Below are 16,117 nucleotides of genomic sequence, written 5' to 3'. Positions count from 1 at the left end.
TGGGAAGGTGGGAATCTGACGTTAGAAAGCTAACAAAATGCTATTACAAAGCACTTTTTATAACCTCAGTCTGTCTTTATGTCTTGTACAGCCATTTAAATACTTTTCACATCTCATAACTAGTAATGTTGAAAACATTACACGATTTGGAACAGCACAAACATCCAAAAGCAGATTTGCTAGAAGTGACTATTTTTCTGTTGTAATAATGGCAAAGCTTACAAATATTGGTCAAACACTGTCACAAAGTCCTTTATGTTATGGAGACATATCGCATATTGAGTCCATGCTGAGCATCAGGCATCATTTATACTAATTCCACACTAATCCAGTTTTATTTTGGAGACACGGGAGACAACAGATGGAATCTGGAGCAGCAAGCAGTCTGCTGAAGGAGCTCAGCAGGTTGAACAACATCTGGAATTGTATTTTAACCCCAAAATTAACACACGTTGGAAAAGCCCACAGAAGCTGTTTGGCCCACTGGGTTACTCCAGCAGATTGTTTGTTGCTTTAGTTTTACTCTCCTTGCTCTGCCATCAATTCTCTCTGGATTCTATTCCCTCATCTAGATGCTAAGGGTAGTTTACTGCCAATTGGTCTATGGATCTGAATGACTTTTGGCTGTGGTCGGAAATCCATGGGGTCATTGGCGAAAAGTGCAAAATTCCACCTCAGGCAACACTGAAGGATTGAAACGTGGCTGCTGGAATTGGGAAGCAAAGCTTCACTAACTGTGTCTTTTGTGTTGTCTTGAGTTGCACCGTAAAGTGCATGCACACATAGATACACACATGACTCTGGTTATGAACTCATTCACTTCAGATTTACTTTTAAATTTTGGATTTCAAGTTGACAATATCTCCTGTCTCACGTCCAAGGTGAGATTCCTTAGCAACAGTTTTTAAAATAAAATTAGCTGGAGCCTATATGCCTTAGGTTGGTGGAACAATTGGTTGGTTAGCACTGATTGGAGTGCCATTGTTTATACTTCCATTAACTGAAAACCTTTTGCAGTGCAGGTGGCAGTTTTGTCAAAATTTGTCAAAATTTTAGATGTCATACCGAATCTTTTCAAAGTTCTAAGGAATTAGAGGTACTGCCGTACTTTCTTCGTAATTACACTTGTGTGATAGGCTTAAGTTCCTACATATAAGCAACATTTGAGTGGCTGTGCCATTTAAGGTTCTGACGTTGATTGAAATTCATCTACTTATCACACGTATACTGAAACAATGAAAGTCATCTCCTGCGTTAACAACAAACACAGCTGAGAGCAGCCACCACACATACTGGTACCTGGACTCTGAGACATGCAGACCTCAGTCCTCCAACTGCCCTTTGCTGGCCTGAACTCACAGACCGTGCTGTACGTAGTGGAAAAGCTTTTAATTTCCAGTGCAAGATATTTACCAAAATGGTTGTGCTGTTGTGTTTGGAGCAGATTGAATTGAGGGCAGGTTGTGGCTGTCTGCAGTTGCTGGAAGAAATTGGAATAAAATCAGATGCTAGAATTATTTCAAAATGCACCAAATATACAAAATTAACTGAGCAACTGCATGTCTGGTGGATGAACTCACCAGGGATACCATGATGCTTTGTTGCACTAGCGTGTGACCCTGCCATTTGTCATTTTATTTCCTGTGGCTTTGAAGCTCATTATAGTGCTGGATGTGTACATTTAGGGGTCATTCCAACCTTGAGCAGGTGGCATTAGTGATTCTGGTCAATAGAACTCCAATTGCTGCGTCAATGATGTGACAAGTGGGCACCTAACAAAATCATCACTTTCTTCAAGGAGATGGTGTTGCCAGGGCATCGAGCTTTACAGTGGAATGTCTGCCTTTCCACACATAGGACAATGTTTATCTACATGTGCATACAGCTTTTGAATACTTCACATCTAAAACTCTGTGGTAATATCAGAAGAAATGTCCTCTGTTCATTTGACTTTTTGCTGGAGTGCAGTAACAAGCGAAGTAGTTTTCCTGGCATTTGCAGTAATGCTTTTATCCTATATCTGTCCTTGATTTTCACCTAACTAACCCTCCTCCCCTCTCCTCCAGTGTGTTCTCCAGTCTGACTTGCATTTGGATAAGTGGATCTGTTAAGTGTGTGGTTCATGGTAAGTATTTATGGATCCAAGCAGGTGCAATGAATTACTAGTCTCCAACTTCAAACAGGCTGAGAAAGCTGTTGATATTCTGATGCTAAGGGCCACCAATTTGTTTTGCTGTGGAAATGACTCACCAGATTTCTCATAGCCTGCAGCATGCTCCATAATATTTTTACTCCCCAGAGAAGGCGTTTCTTACAGCCACCTGACCACGGTGTCAGAAAGGTCAGCAAAACACTGAGGATTCAGAGGGATGTTGAAAGCTTCCTGCTGCTTGTAATCTAACATGCTGCCTGCACCCTGTGGAAGAGTGACACCAAGTTCAACATCAGTGTGACTACAGTACTCGCAACACCAGGCATGTCGAACCATCAGCCTGAGTCAGCTCTGCACCAATTCCCAACGGTGTGTTTTTATTCGAGACAAACAAGCTCAAAGACTAAGTTTCCTAATTAAGCAAAGCTCATACCCTGTTCTGAGTGCTTACTTGCCTAATCTGGCACTCCTACATGTTGGTATTCCAGATGTTAAACGGGTGAGTTTACATATGAAGGCGTTTGAGATGGAACGGTAGATGATCTTGAGACCTATGGTTTTCAGAGCACTGCAGTCTTCAGTATTTTTGATGTAGATATGGCAGTTTAACCAGGCTGAAATCAGTGTGTCTGCTCACTCACTCAGAATGGGTGTGCTGTCCTCATGAGGCTACAGTCACTTGTATGGGGTAGTATCTTTGTAATGCTAGTACTCTGCATGAGAATGGAGTACAAGAGTTGAATTGTTTGCATAGTCCTATCCATTTACCATAATTTTACAAGTTGGAAAAGATGTCCTCATTTAGAACCACAGTGGCAACAGTCCGGGATTCCACCAATACCTTCAGTATTGAGGTTCCTGCTGCATATTGTGGTTAAAGGTACTCACAACTTCTTCACACTGATTCCATTGTTTCTGTATCTTTCATGGTGACCTCAAACATGTTAGAAGTGGGATCCTACATGCTGACATGGAGTGCCAACTAGAAAGTACACATTAGACTGAGAAATTGTTAGTATAGAACCATAATTTACTCAAGGCTAACATCTGTGTCACTGCAGGAGAGCTGAGACATGGGTTCTCTCACTGTTCATTCCACGGCCCTTGTGTCTGCTTGATGTTAAATACTGGCCTTTCATTCAACAAAGAGGACAAATGCCTGCAAAAATAAGCACAATGCCCATGAGGAAATTGCTTCCTTGTCCTGTGCAGTAAGTGGATTAGTTACTTGTGATCAGGCTGGAAGAGACCAGTGGCAATTCAAAAGAGCACTCAAGAAAAAGTTCTATGAGAAATGAAAGAAGTTATAAGATAGCCAAAACAATGAATTATCACATGCCATAGATCAGTGTGAACATTGCTTTGCTTTATGGATTCAAATGTTGCCTCTACTAATAGGCACAGTATTCAAAGGAATAGTGGACTTGTGAACTTCCTGGTATTGTGTGTTGTTTTTGGCTGCATAAATAAAGTAATTGTTGCAATGTGTCAAGTTAAAAGGTTTTGAAGCAACTTCATAGTATAATTTGGACAGTGTAGAAAAGTGACCAGATGAAGGGGAAAATCTGTGTGATAATTTTGAGGCTCATTGTGACTTAGAACTTGCAAGTAGAAGCAGAAGAAAGCTTTGGTATGAGTGGCAGTCACTAACTGGGATGGGAGAATGATGGGGTCTTGTTAACACTGGCACTACAGATAAACAGAACAGCACAAATGTTCGTAGGACTTTCAGCTTTAAGCCAGGCCAGAAATACGATGCTCACTTGTTGTGTCATCTCTTACTGCTGACAGATATTTGCCTTGACACTTTTTTTTCCCGTAGCTAAGAAGTACAGCTCCATAATGACATCTAGAGCACTGACTGAAATACCTATGACCTTGTAGAAATTCTCCAACTACCACTTCTACATTTAATTGTAAATAGAATTGCATTTCCTCTTCTAGAGACAAAAACTGCCTTCAAGTACTATTGCTCAGTTATCAGCTGCCACTGAATCATACCAAGATCTATTTTGTACCTGTACCAGAAATCATTTGAAATTCTCCATCTACACTTTAAACCTTCATTTGGGTGTTAGATTTTAAAATTTTATTTTCAAATGGATGTGATTAAAATATTTAAAGATTAATTTAGTGGTAAATTTGTTATTTGTAAGGTTACCCTGCTTTTACCCCTGTGTGAAATAAGTAATCTTGGCATTTGAAATCTGACTAAAATACAAGCATATAAATTAGGAGCAGGATTAGGCCTTTCAAATCCACTCCAGCATTTAGTTAGATTATTGACTGTTTGTAACCTCAACTCTGCCTTCCTATCTATATGTGATCATCTTTCATTCTGTTGGCTATCAAGAATCTTTCAGAGTATTCGAAGATCCTTTCTGCTGCCTTTGAGGAAGTATTTTCCAAACTGTCTGAGTATGGGTTGAAGAACACGTCTTCATTAACTTACATAACTAGTTACTTTCCTCATGTTTTTGTCCAGCGTGGTAAACCATATATATATGTTGTAACTGGGTTACCTGTTACCTGCCCCTCTGCTGACTGCCCCTGTGGCTCCTCTGAATAAAGGCAATTGGGCCTTGGCTCCTCCTCTCAGTCCAGGGGCAGACACTCAGCATGCTGGAGGTCACATTTTACTGCGAATAAAAGCCTTTCAGTATTTACTCTACTTCCAGTCTTTTGGAGTTATTGATGGTGCATCATCCACCCTGACAAGATGGCTCAGAATTTTGTATACTTAAATCAAGCCTCCTATCAGTCCTCTAAGTTCCAGTGTATAGAAGGAAAATCCAAAAATCTACAAATGCAGAAATTCTACAACAGAAACTGTTGAAATATTTACAGGTCAGGCAGCATTTGTGGAAAGAAAATAAATGCTGCCTGACTTTAAGAAAAAAAAGTCTCAACATTTTTCTAATCTTCTGTCCAAGAGTTGTACTTGAGTAACGCTAACTTCAATGAGGACAACACTCCCGAAAATCAGGGAAAACATCTATATAAATGAACATAGTGCTGTTATTTTTCTTTCTGCTTTTGCAGCCTTGGGTCCTTTAAGTAATCTATGTATCATATAAGTAACACATTTGTTTTTTTTTAAATCTGTGTTAATTTTCACACAGGAATTATACAGCTATTATTGATCCAGTTCGTGCCCCAATAATTAACAAGCACCTCCTCTGAGATTTAGCTGTTGTAAACTTATCAATTGAAACCAAGAAACACATGACTTACAACACACATAAAAAATGCTGGTGAACGCAGCTGGCCAGACAGCATCTATAGGAAGAGGTACAGTCGACGTTTCAGGTCGAGACCCTACATCAGGTCTCACTGAAGGAGGAGGTAGTAAGAGATCTGAATGTGGGAGGGGGAGATTGAAATGATAGGAGAAGACAGGAGGGGGAGGGATGGAGCTAAAAGCTGGAAAGTTGAATGGCAAAAAGGATACGAGGCTGGAGAAGGGACAGAAGGTCTAGGGAGGAAGAAAGGGGGAGGGGAGCCCAGAGGATGGGCAAGGGGTTATAGTGAGAGGGACAGAGGGAGAGAAAAAAAAGGAGAGAGAAATGAGTAAATAAAGAAGGGATGGGGTATGAAGGGGAGGTGGGGCATTAACGGAAGTTAGAGAAGTCAATGTTCATGCCATCAGGTTGGAGGCTACCCAGACGGAAGATAGGGTGTTGTTCCTCCAACCTGAGTGTGGCTTCATCTTGACAGTGGAAGAGGCCGTGGATAGACATATCAAAATGGGAATGGGACATGGAATTAAAATGTGTGGCCACTGGGAGATCCTGCTTTCTCTGGCAGACAGAGCGTAGGTGTTCAGCGAAGCGGTCTCCCAGTCTGCATCGGGTCTTGCCAATATATAGAAGTCCACATCGGGAGCACTGGACGCAGTATATCACCCCAACTGTCTCACAGCTGAAGTGTTGCCTCACCTGGAAGGACTGTCTAGGGCCCTGAATGGTGGTGAGGGAGGAAGTGTAAGGGCATGTGTAACACTTGTTCTGCTTACAAGGATAAGTGCAGGGAGGGAGATCGGTGGGAAGGTATGGGGGGGAACGAATGGACAAAGGAGTCGAGTAGGGAGAAATCCCTGCGGAAAGCAGAAGGGGGGGGAGGGAAAGATGTGCTCAGTGGTGGGATCCTGTTGGAGGTGGCGGAAGTTATGGAGAATTATATGTTGGACCTGGAGGCTGGTGGGGTGGTAGGTGAGGACAAGGGGAACCCTATTCGTAGTGGGGTGGTGGGAGGATGGGGTGATAGCCGATGTGCGTGAAATGGGAGAGATGCGTTTGAGAGCAGAGTTGATGGTGGAGGAAGGGAAGCCCCTTTCTTTAAAAAAGGAGGACATCTCCTTTGTCCTGGAATGAAAAGCCACATCCTGAGAGCAGATGTGGCGGAGACGGAGGAATTGCAAGAAGGGGATGGCATTTTTGCAAGAGACAGGGTGGGAAAAGGAATAGTCCAGGTAGCTGTGAAAGTCTGTAGGCTTATAGTAGACATCAGTGGATAAACTGCCTCCAGAGATAGAGACAGAAAGATCAAGAAAGGGGAGGGAGGTGTCGGAAATGGACTAGGTGAACTTGAGGGCAGGATGAAAGTTGGAGGCAAAGTTAATGAAGTCAACGAGCTCAGCATGCGTGCAGGAAGCAGCGCCAATGCAGTCATCGATGTAGCAAAGAAAAAGTGGGGGACAGATACCAGAATAGGTACGGAACATAGATTGTTCCACAAAGCCAACAAAAAAGCAGGCATAGCTGGACCCATACGGGTGCCCATAGCTACACCTTTAGTTTGGAGGAAGTGGGAGGAGCTAAAGGAGAAATTATTAAGAGTAAGGACTAATTCCACTAGACAGAGGAGAGTGGTGGTAGAGGGGAACTGGTTAGGTCTGGAATCCAAAAAGAAGCGGGGAGCTTTGAGACCTTCCTGGTGGAGGATGGAGGTATATAGGGACTGGACATCCATGGTGAAAATAAAGCAGTGGGGGCCAGGGAACTTAAAATCATTGAAAAAAATTTCAGAGTGTGAGAAGTATCACGAACATAGGTAGGAAGGGATTGAACAAGGGGGGATAAAACAGTGTCAAGGTATGCAGAAATGAGTTTGGTGAGGCAGGAGTAAGCTGAGACAATGGGTCTACCTGGACAGGCAGGCTTGTGGATCTTGGGTAGGAGGTAGAAATGGGAAGTGCGGGGTGTGGCAACTATAAGGTTGGTAGCAGTGGATGGGAGATCCCCTGAGCTGATAAAGTTGGTGATGGTGTGGGAGACAATGTGCTTCTTAGTTGGGTCATGATTGAGGGGCAAATAAGAGAAGGTATCCGCGAGTTGTCACTGTGCCTTGGCAAGGTAGAGGTCAGTACGCCAGACTACAACAGCACCACCGTTATCGGCGGGTTTTATAGTAAGGTTAGGATTAGTACGGAGGGAGTGGAGAGCAGAGCGTTCGGAAGGAGTGAGGTTGGAATGGGAACAAGGTGTGGTGAAGTCGAGACAGTTGATGTCCCGTCGGCAGTTAGCAATAAAGAGATCCAGAGCAGGCAGAAGACCAGGGAGCGGGGTGTCCATGAAGAGGAGGAGGGTTCAAGACGGGAGAAGGGGTCATCGGTGGGGGTGGGAGAGTCCTTGCCGAAGAAGTAGGCTCGAAGACAGAGCCAGCTTTTAGCTCCATCCCTCCCCCCTCCTGTCTTCTCCTATCATTTCGAATCTCCCCCTCCTCCTCCCACTTTCAAATCTCTTATTGTCTCTTCTTTCAGTTAGTCCTGACGAAGGGTCTTGACCCAACACATTGACCGTACCTCTTCCTATAGATGCTGCCTGGCCTGCTGTGTTCACCAGCATTTTTTATGTGCGTTGCTTGAATTTCCAGCATCTGCAGATTTCCTCGTGTTTGAGCTCATGACTTATGTGGCCAACCCAGGATATTTTCATTACTTTACAGTTTATCTGTAATTTGCAACTAATCAACCAGTCAAATGTAAAATATGAAAGCTCATATTGTGTACTTAGAGTGAAATTGCTAGATTTTTCTGTGGTTAAGCGTTCAATAATACCTGTATTGTGAAGTAGTGGACCCAGATAGTTAGTGAATAGTTTAGGAACTATTTTCAATGAAAAAATGTTTCAATGTATCATTTCCAATTGTCAATTGATACTTGATTTGATAATTGTTTAAATCCATCTGCAGACTCCCTCTCTTCTCAACATTACTTATCCCTTCACCTATCTTTGTATCATCTGCAAACATGGCCATAAAGCCAAATCATTCATCCAAATCATTGATGTACAACATAAAAAGAATTGGTCCAAATTGGTCCCTGTGGAACACCATTATTTGCTGGCAGCCAACCTGAAGAAGCCCCCTTTATTCCCACTCTTTGCCTCCCGCCATTCAGCCAATCTTCTATCTGTGCTAGTACCTTTCCTATAGTACCTTTCCTGTATAGGTTATGGGTCATATCTGACAAACTTGGCTGTATTTAATTTGAAGAGTGGAAATGAAAGTTATTTATTTGGACCAGATGGTATTTAATAAAGTCCCCCATTAGACTGCTAACTAAACTTGACACACAAAGAACTGAAGACAAGTTCAATGAACTGATTAGAAAATTGTTAGTAGCTGGAGACAGAGTGGATTCATCAGCAGAAGCTCCTGTAGGCCTGATCTAACCACTACTGTCCTGGAGCAGAGCTACTCAAAACATTTTGTTTAATAGCAATGTAAGGAACATTAGAGTAATGGTGAAAATTTGGTGTTAAATTACACATCAGCTGTTATCTCATTTGAATAATAGATCAAGATCCTATAGTTAAATATCCTATTTCTTTTCCTAATGGACCTGCTGGCTTTGAGCTTTAGGGATAGATCCAGTGAACCACAGTTTCTAAGCCACAATCTGCTGGCACTGTAGGTGAGATTCGAGCTAGATTATAACACTACTGCAATAAAATTGACGTGATTCTTGTCACTCGATTAACACTTGATGTGCGTTTCAAGATGATACATGTCAAAATCTCATGGGTTTATATAGATAGTCTTCTCCATAATTTGTTACGTAAAACCAGACAAGTGTACATATTTAGCATACACTACAATGGATGACATTTTATAATTTACCTCCCTTGTAATGGCAAAGCTCAGAGTAGACCATTCAGAGGCAGAGTTGGTCCTTGAAACGTCGGTTATAGGGGCCGGCTGGTGGCGCAACGACATCAGCGTCGGGTCCGCTCCAGAGTACGCTCTCCATCCGTGCCGGGTTGAGTGTCGAGATCACAACTTGACCCTGTAAAAAATAAAAAAGGGAAAATACTGCAAAAATGTCTGTGAGGAGTGGTGTGCCACAGAGTCTCTCTCTCGCTCCGCGCCTTGTAAAAAGCTACGCTTTCCATCCATGCCAGGTTGAGTGTGAGATCACAACTCAACCTCGTAAAATAGAGGGAAAATACTGCAAAAATATCTGTGAGGAGTGGTGTGCCACACAGTCTCTCTCTCGCTCCGCGCCTTGTAAAAAGCTACGCTTTCCATCCATGCCAGGTTGAGTGTGAGATCACAACTCAACCTCGTAAAATAGAGGGAAAATACTGCAAAAATGTCTGTGAGGAGTGGTGCGCCACACAGTCTCTCTCTCTTGCTTTGCGCCTTGTAAAAGCCATGAAAAAGGCATCATCACGGACGCACGCACGGACACGCAGATGCAGACGCACAGACTCGCATGCACACGGGCACACACCAAAAAAAAAGAAACGGTGGTTATAATAGATACTTGTACCCAGCTGGAATCCCAGGAAGAGTTTATTTGTTAACAATTAAATTGTCCAGGTACAGCAAACCGCCAAAAAAAAAAGAAACGGCGGTTATAATAAATACTTATGCCCAGCTGGAAGCCCAAGAAGAGTTTATTTGTTAACAATTAAATCATCCAGGTACAGCAAACCTTCATGCATTTTAAGACTGGAGATTAATATGATCTTCTTAAGACATTGATGGATAAATATAATGTATAACTTCCTTACCCATATCATAGCTCCTCTTTATTTCATTGGCATGTTTCTGTGCATTAAGTTTGTGGGTCATGAATCCACAACATGAATCAGGTTTAATATCACTTCATTTAGGTTGTTGTGAAATTTCTTGTTTTGCAGCAGCACTACAGTGCAATACATAATGAAAGCTATAACTTACTGTATGTATTTATAAAACAAAGAAAATGAAATTAATCAAGTAGTACAAAAAGAGGGAAAATATTGAGGTAGTGTTCATTGGTTCATTGTCCATTGAGAAATCTAATGGAGGAGGAGAAGAAGCTGTTCCTGAAAGACTGAGTGGGTGTCTTTAGGCTGTTGTACCTTCTCCTTGACGGTAGCAATGCGAGGAAGGTATGTCGTGGGTGATGGGGGGGGGTCCTTAAACCCTCGGTTGTATATAGTGACGTAAACATTTGATGGGTGCAGCCTATTTGAGGCATCGGCTTTTGAAGAAGTTCTCGATGCTAAGAAGGCTAGTGCCCATGATGGAGCTGGCTGAGTTTACAACTTCCTGCAGCTTTTCCTGACCCTCTGCAGTGACCCCTCCATACCAGACAGTGATGCAACCAGTAAGAATGCTCCCCACAGTACATCTGTAGAAATTTGTGAGTGTCTTTGGCGACATACCAATTCAGCTCAAACTCCTAATGAAATATAGTCGCTGTTGTGCCTTCTTTGTAATTGCATCACTATGTTGGGCCCAGGATAGATCTTTAGAGATGCTGACTCCCAGGATCTTGAAACTGCTCATCCTTTCCACTTCTGATTTCTCCATGAGGACTGGTGTGTGATCCCTCGACTTCCCCTTCCTGTAGACTACAATCAATTCCTTGGTCTTACTGACACTGAGTACAAGGTTGTTGCTGTGACACTAGTCAATCAGCTGATCTATCTTGCTCCTGTGTGCCTCCTCATTGCTATCTGAAATTCTGCCAACAATAGTTGTGTCATCAGCAAATTTATAGATGGTGTTTGAGCTGTGCCTAGCCACACAATCGTAGGTGTAGAGAGAGTAGAGCAGTGGGCTAAGCACGCATCCTTGAGGTGTGCCAGTGTTGATTGCCAGCAAGGAGGAGATGCTACTTCCATTTGGCATGGATTGTGGTCTCCCAGTGAAGAAGTCAAAGATTCTGTTGCAGAGGGAAATATAGAGGCCCAGAATTTGGAGCTTGTTGATTAGAACTGAGTGTATTATTATGTTGAGTGCTGAGTAGTAATCAATAAACAGCAGCCTGAAGTAGGTACTATTATCCAGGTGATCCAAGGCAGAGTGGGGAGCCAGTGAGACTGCATCTATTGTAGACTTACTGTGGTGACAGGCACTTTACAGCAGGTCCAGGTCCTTACTGAGGCAGCAGTTGATTCTAGGCATGACTAACCTCTCAAAGCATTTCCTCACAGTAAACGTGAGTGTCACTGAGCAATAGTTATTGAGACAGCCTACCCTGCTCTTCTTGGGCATTAATGTGATTTTCACCCATTTGAAGACCAGCTGTAGGAGTAAGAGATTGAAGGTGTCCTTAAACACTCTTGCCAGTCGGTTGGCACCGGTTTTCAGTGCCCTGCTACCAGAGCCTGATGCCTTGTGGGGCTTTTCCTTCTTGAAAGATGTTCTGACGTCAGCCTCCGAGACAGATCACAGGGTCACCAGATGTTGCAGTGAGTCACATGGGTGTAGTTTTATTCTTCCTTTCAAAGCATGCATGAAAGGCACTGAGCTCATCTGGGAATGGAGCATCACAGCCATTCGTGATGTTGGTTTTGCTTTGTAGGAAGTAATGGCCTGCAAAACCTGCCAGAGCTGGTGTGCATCTGATTCTGTCTCTAACCTCAAATGGAATTTTTTCTTTACCCTTAAAATAGCCTTCTGTAGGTTGTACCTGGACTTATTGTACAGTTCTAGATCACTGATCTTGAATGCCACAGAGCTAGCCTGCAGCAGAGTGCAGATCTCTTGGTTCATCCACAGCTTTTGGTATGGGTGTGTCCAGTATGTCCCAAATATGCATCTCATCCACATCGGTCTTGATAACTGTGGTGTATTCATACAGACTTGAAGATGAATCCCAGAATATTGTCCAGTCCTCTGACTCAGTGCTGTCCTTTGCCTCCCTTGACCATACCTTCTTGGTCCTCACCACTGGTGCTGCGGTCTTTAGTCTCTGCCTGTATTCTGGGAGTAGGAGTACAGCCGGGTGATAGGGCTTTCCAAAGTGTGGGTATGGGATGGCATGTTAAACATTCTTGATGGTGGTATGACAGTGGTCAAGTGTGTTGGCTCCTCTGGTTCCACAGGTGATATGTTGGTGGTAGTTGTTCAGAGATTTCTTCAAGCTGGCCTGATTGAAATCTCTCTCAGTGATTGTGAATTCATCAGGATGCACAATTTCATGCCTGCTGACTACATTGCTCAGCTCCGCTAGTGCCTGCCCGACGTTGGCCTGAGGTGGCCATGACTGAAGTAAGCTAAGGATAAGAATAAAATAGATGCATGTGGTTTAAATATCATGGTCTAAACATGGGTTTATTAGTTTGAAATGTTTTAGCAATGCAAATTAATAAAAGTTGAAATTCCATTGCCACTAGTCATTTCTGTGTTTTGCATGGGATTCTGTTAGTGACTAAGAAACCACTAAATTCAAGGGGCTTCGTATTAAGCAGTTCAATGCACCAAACTTTCATTTCTGCATTTGTTTGTGTCAGTGAAAATGTGCAGTCCCAATTGATTACCTTTTAAGTACTTAAGTTACTCATTATTGGTTTGCCTTTGAGTCTTTGCCTTGCATCCCCTACCTCAGCATGAATTTGATGCCATTGTTTTCTGGAAATAGATCTTCATCTGCTGTTTCTAGCATTGCTAATTACCTTCCCAAAGGATGACACAAGCATTGGCGTGATAATGAACTAATATAATTGGTTTGGTCAGTACTTTTATCACTTAAAATTCAGTTCTGCATGCATCAGCCTAGAGTGTCCAAATGATTCAGTATATTCAAATCAGATCAAATTTGCTTCAAGTAGCATCTATGACATATTTTGGCTTTCAGTTATAAAGTGATGTATACTGCAGTACTGCACCATTTGATTTTAAAATCAGATTTTTTCCCCTTTATTGTAATTTTGTGCAAAGTCATACTAACTGAGGTCTTTTGACTGATCCCTTGGGAAAAATACCTTGAATATGTGGTGTAGTCCACTTGTTATCAAATATACCTGAAGGACAGGCATAAAGGAATGTTATTTTACAAGTGTTAATGTAGTTTCATTTTCTACTGAATGAAACAAGTCCATCTAACAGTGATGCAGCTAGTAGAACTGCTGCCTTGCAGCACCAGCCATTCGGGTTCAGTCCTCATCTCCAGTGCAGTCTGTGAAGAGTTGACATGTGCTCTCTGTGGCCTGCATGGGCTTCACCCAGATGCTTTGATTACCCAAAAATGTAATGGCTAGTATGTAAGCTCTCTCTTGTAAATTTTCTCTTGACAGAATTTAATGGGATTGTTGGGGGAGTAGCTCACAGGGAAAATAATCCAGCATAGATTTGATGGGGTGAATGGTCCCCTTCAATGTTGAGTGGGTGGGGGGAGTAGTTCAGATGAAGATGAATATTTTATAGTTTCATCCATGAAGATGAAACACTTGATATTTGGTTAATGGAATCCTTATCAGAACTGAAGGATATTACTGATGTGCATCTTTTGAGAAGGACTGACATTGGAAAATAAATAAATATTATTTGTAAAATACTGAACTGAATAATAAGAGAATGTGATATTAGCATGAGATGATAGAACAGTAGGAAAAAAATTGTATGCAAGTTACTTTAAGTGAGTTGCTTTTCAGCAAGGCACAGAAGGATATTGATTGATGACAGTTTGATGTGCTGATCACAGCCAAAATTTGAATGTCCAGATGCTACCTTATTTTGATGACTAGGGACAGAATGCTGGAATTTTGTTGAAGTGTCAGAGAGTGTCAAGAGTTGCAGAAGATGATGATTATGGATTGTAGAAAGGGGATTGGAAGATTTGGAAAATGAGTTTAATGGAGAAGAGCAGGACAAAGAGTGATCAATGGTGCAATGTTATGTATGGATCTTTTAGAGGAGGGGAGCAGTTTTCTTGCCCTGCAATACTTCATCTACAAATGCATGAAATTTTGTGAAATATTGATATGATAAATGTAATACTAATGCAAGAGTTTGTGGACTAATTTATCATATTTAGTGCATGGACAGTAATTTGACAGAGCATCATTGAGGCTCTCCAGTTTTCCATTTCTGTAATCTAATTGGGTAGGCTTCATGAATATAATTGGCTTAACTTTTAGTTTTAATGTTATTATCTACCAACAAAGTTTGATTTTTTTTTCTCTATGCAACTGCATATCTAAGTCACCTCTGCTGTGGATAGAAAAATGAGTAGTACCTTCTAGGCTCATGGCCCATTTACGCTGTCCAAATGAAAAGTTTGGACGTTCTGGGGACAATGCTTTCATTCGATTATCACTATCCCTGCAGGACTATATAATGATGACCTCTATCTGAAATCCTCCATTGAAGTGCTGTTCAGTAATGTCAATGTAGGGTGAAAAATGAAGGTCTGCCCTCTAACTATTTTCTGATTTGTGCTTATAGGGCTTATACTATAAATAAAACATTGTCTAGAATTGCATTCTGACCAACTGTTTATTGCACTTGAATGTTTATCCTCAGCTTGTCATTGTGTTTGAATTTATGACTCTGCATGAGACAAAATCTTGGCTCTTGAAACAGGTTATTTACCTATCACATCCACTCTGATGGGTGGACACCTATCCATGTTAAACCTATCTTCCAGTGTTTGGCCCATAGCTTTTTATGACTAGGCTATTTTAAATGCCCATGTAGACACTTCTTAAATACTGTCAGCGATTCTGTCTCCATCACTTTCTCAAACAGGGCATTCCATTCCCCAGGTGACCAAATCCCTCCTTGTGTCCCATCTGTATTTGTTAACCATTTATTTAAATCTGTACCCTCTAGTTTTATCTATCTCTGATATGAGGAAATGTTTCCTGAAGTCTATCCTATCTATACCGCTTATAATTTTATATATCTCATGACCTACTATTTCAACCTCCTCTGCTGTAGGGGAAACAGATCGAGCTTATCAATTTCTCCTCATCACTGAAGTGTTCCATTCCAGGCAACATCAAGGTGAATCTCTTGCATACCTTTCCTACAGCAGACAGAAAAGTTCTGTCCAGTAACTGAACCTTCTAAATCATTTTAACATAATGTCTCAGATGGTGACGAAGACCCACACAATGGTGAATTTGGCTGGTTTACTGATGTCGCAGCAACAACCTCACACTCACTGTCGGCGTGACCCAAGTTATTGATTATGGACCTATGGAAGGGGAGGTCAGGAGAATGCAACCCAGTCTTTATTGAGGGGCCAGCAGTGGAAAAGTTGAGCAGCTTCAAGTTCCTGGATGTCAATATCTTGAAGGATCGATCCTGACCCCAACACATTTGTGTAATCACGAAGAAGGCACCTCAGTGGCTCTGTTAGGAGTTCAAGGAGATTTGGTATGTCATCAAAGACTTTTACGGATGTCTATAGACGTAAAGTGGAGAGCGTTCTGACGGTTTGCTCCATAGTCTGGTATGGAGCCTCAAAAGCACATGATCGCAGGAGGCTGCAGACTTGGCCAGATGCATCACAGGCACAAGCCTCATCTCCATTGATGACATCTTGAAGAGGTGGCACATCAAGAAGGCGGTACCATTCTCTAAGCATCTTCACCATCCATGACATGCCTTCTTCTCATTATTACCACCATCAGGGAGGGGTTACAGAACCTTGAAGACCGACACTCATTGATTCAAAAACAGCTTTTTCGCCTCTGCCAACAGATTTCTGAGTGGTTCATGAACACTAACTATGCTTGC

General features: G+C 42.1%; 1 protein-coding gene across 1 annotated transcript in view; it reads left to right on the top strand.

Annotated features, from left to right (window-relative positions):
- The window catches only part of kcnh1a (potassium voltage-gated channel, subfamily H (eag-related), member 1a), a 346,721-nt gene that overhangs the window by 176,954 nt on the left and 153,650 nt on the right, over positions 1–16,117 (top strand). The gene's annotated exons all lie outside the window — the stretch shown is intronic.

The sequence above is a fragment of the Mobula hypostoma genome, chromosome 8, assembly GCF_963921235.1.
Source record: "Mobula hypostoma chromosome 8, sMobHyp1.1, whole genome shotgun sequence".
Classification (NCBI taxonomy): Eukaryota; Metazoa; Chordata; class Chondrichthyes; order Myliobatiformes; family Myliobatidae; genus Mobula; species Mobula hypostoma.
This window is presented reverse-complemented; position numbering and strand designations above follow the sequence as displayed.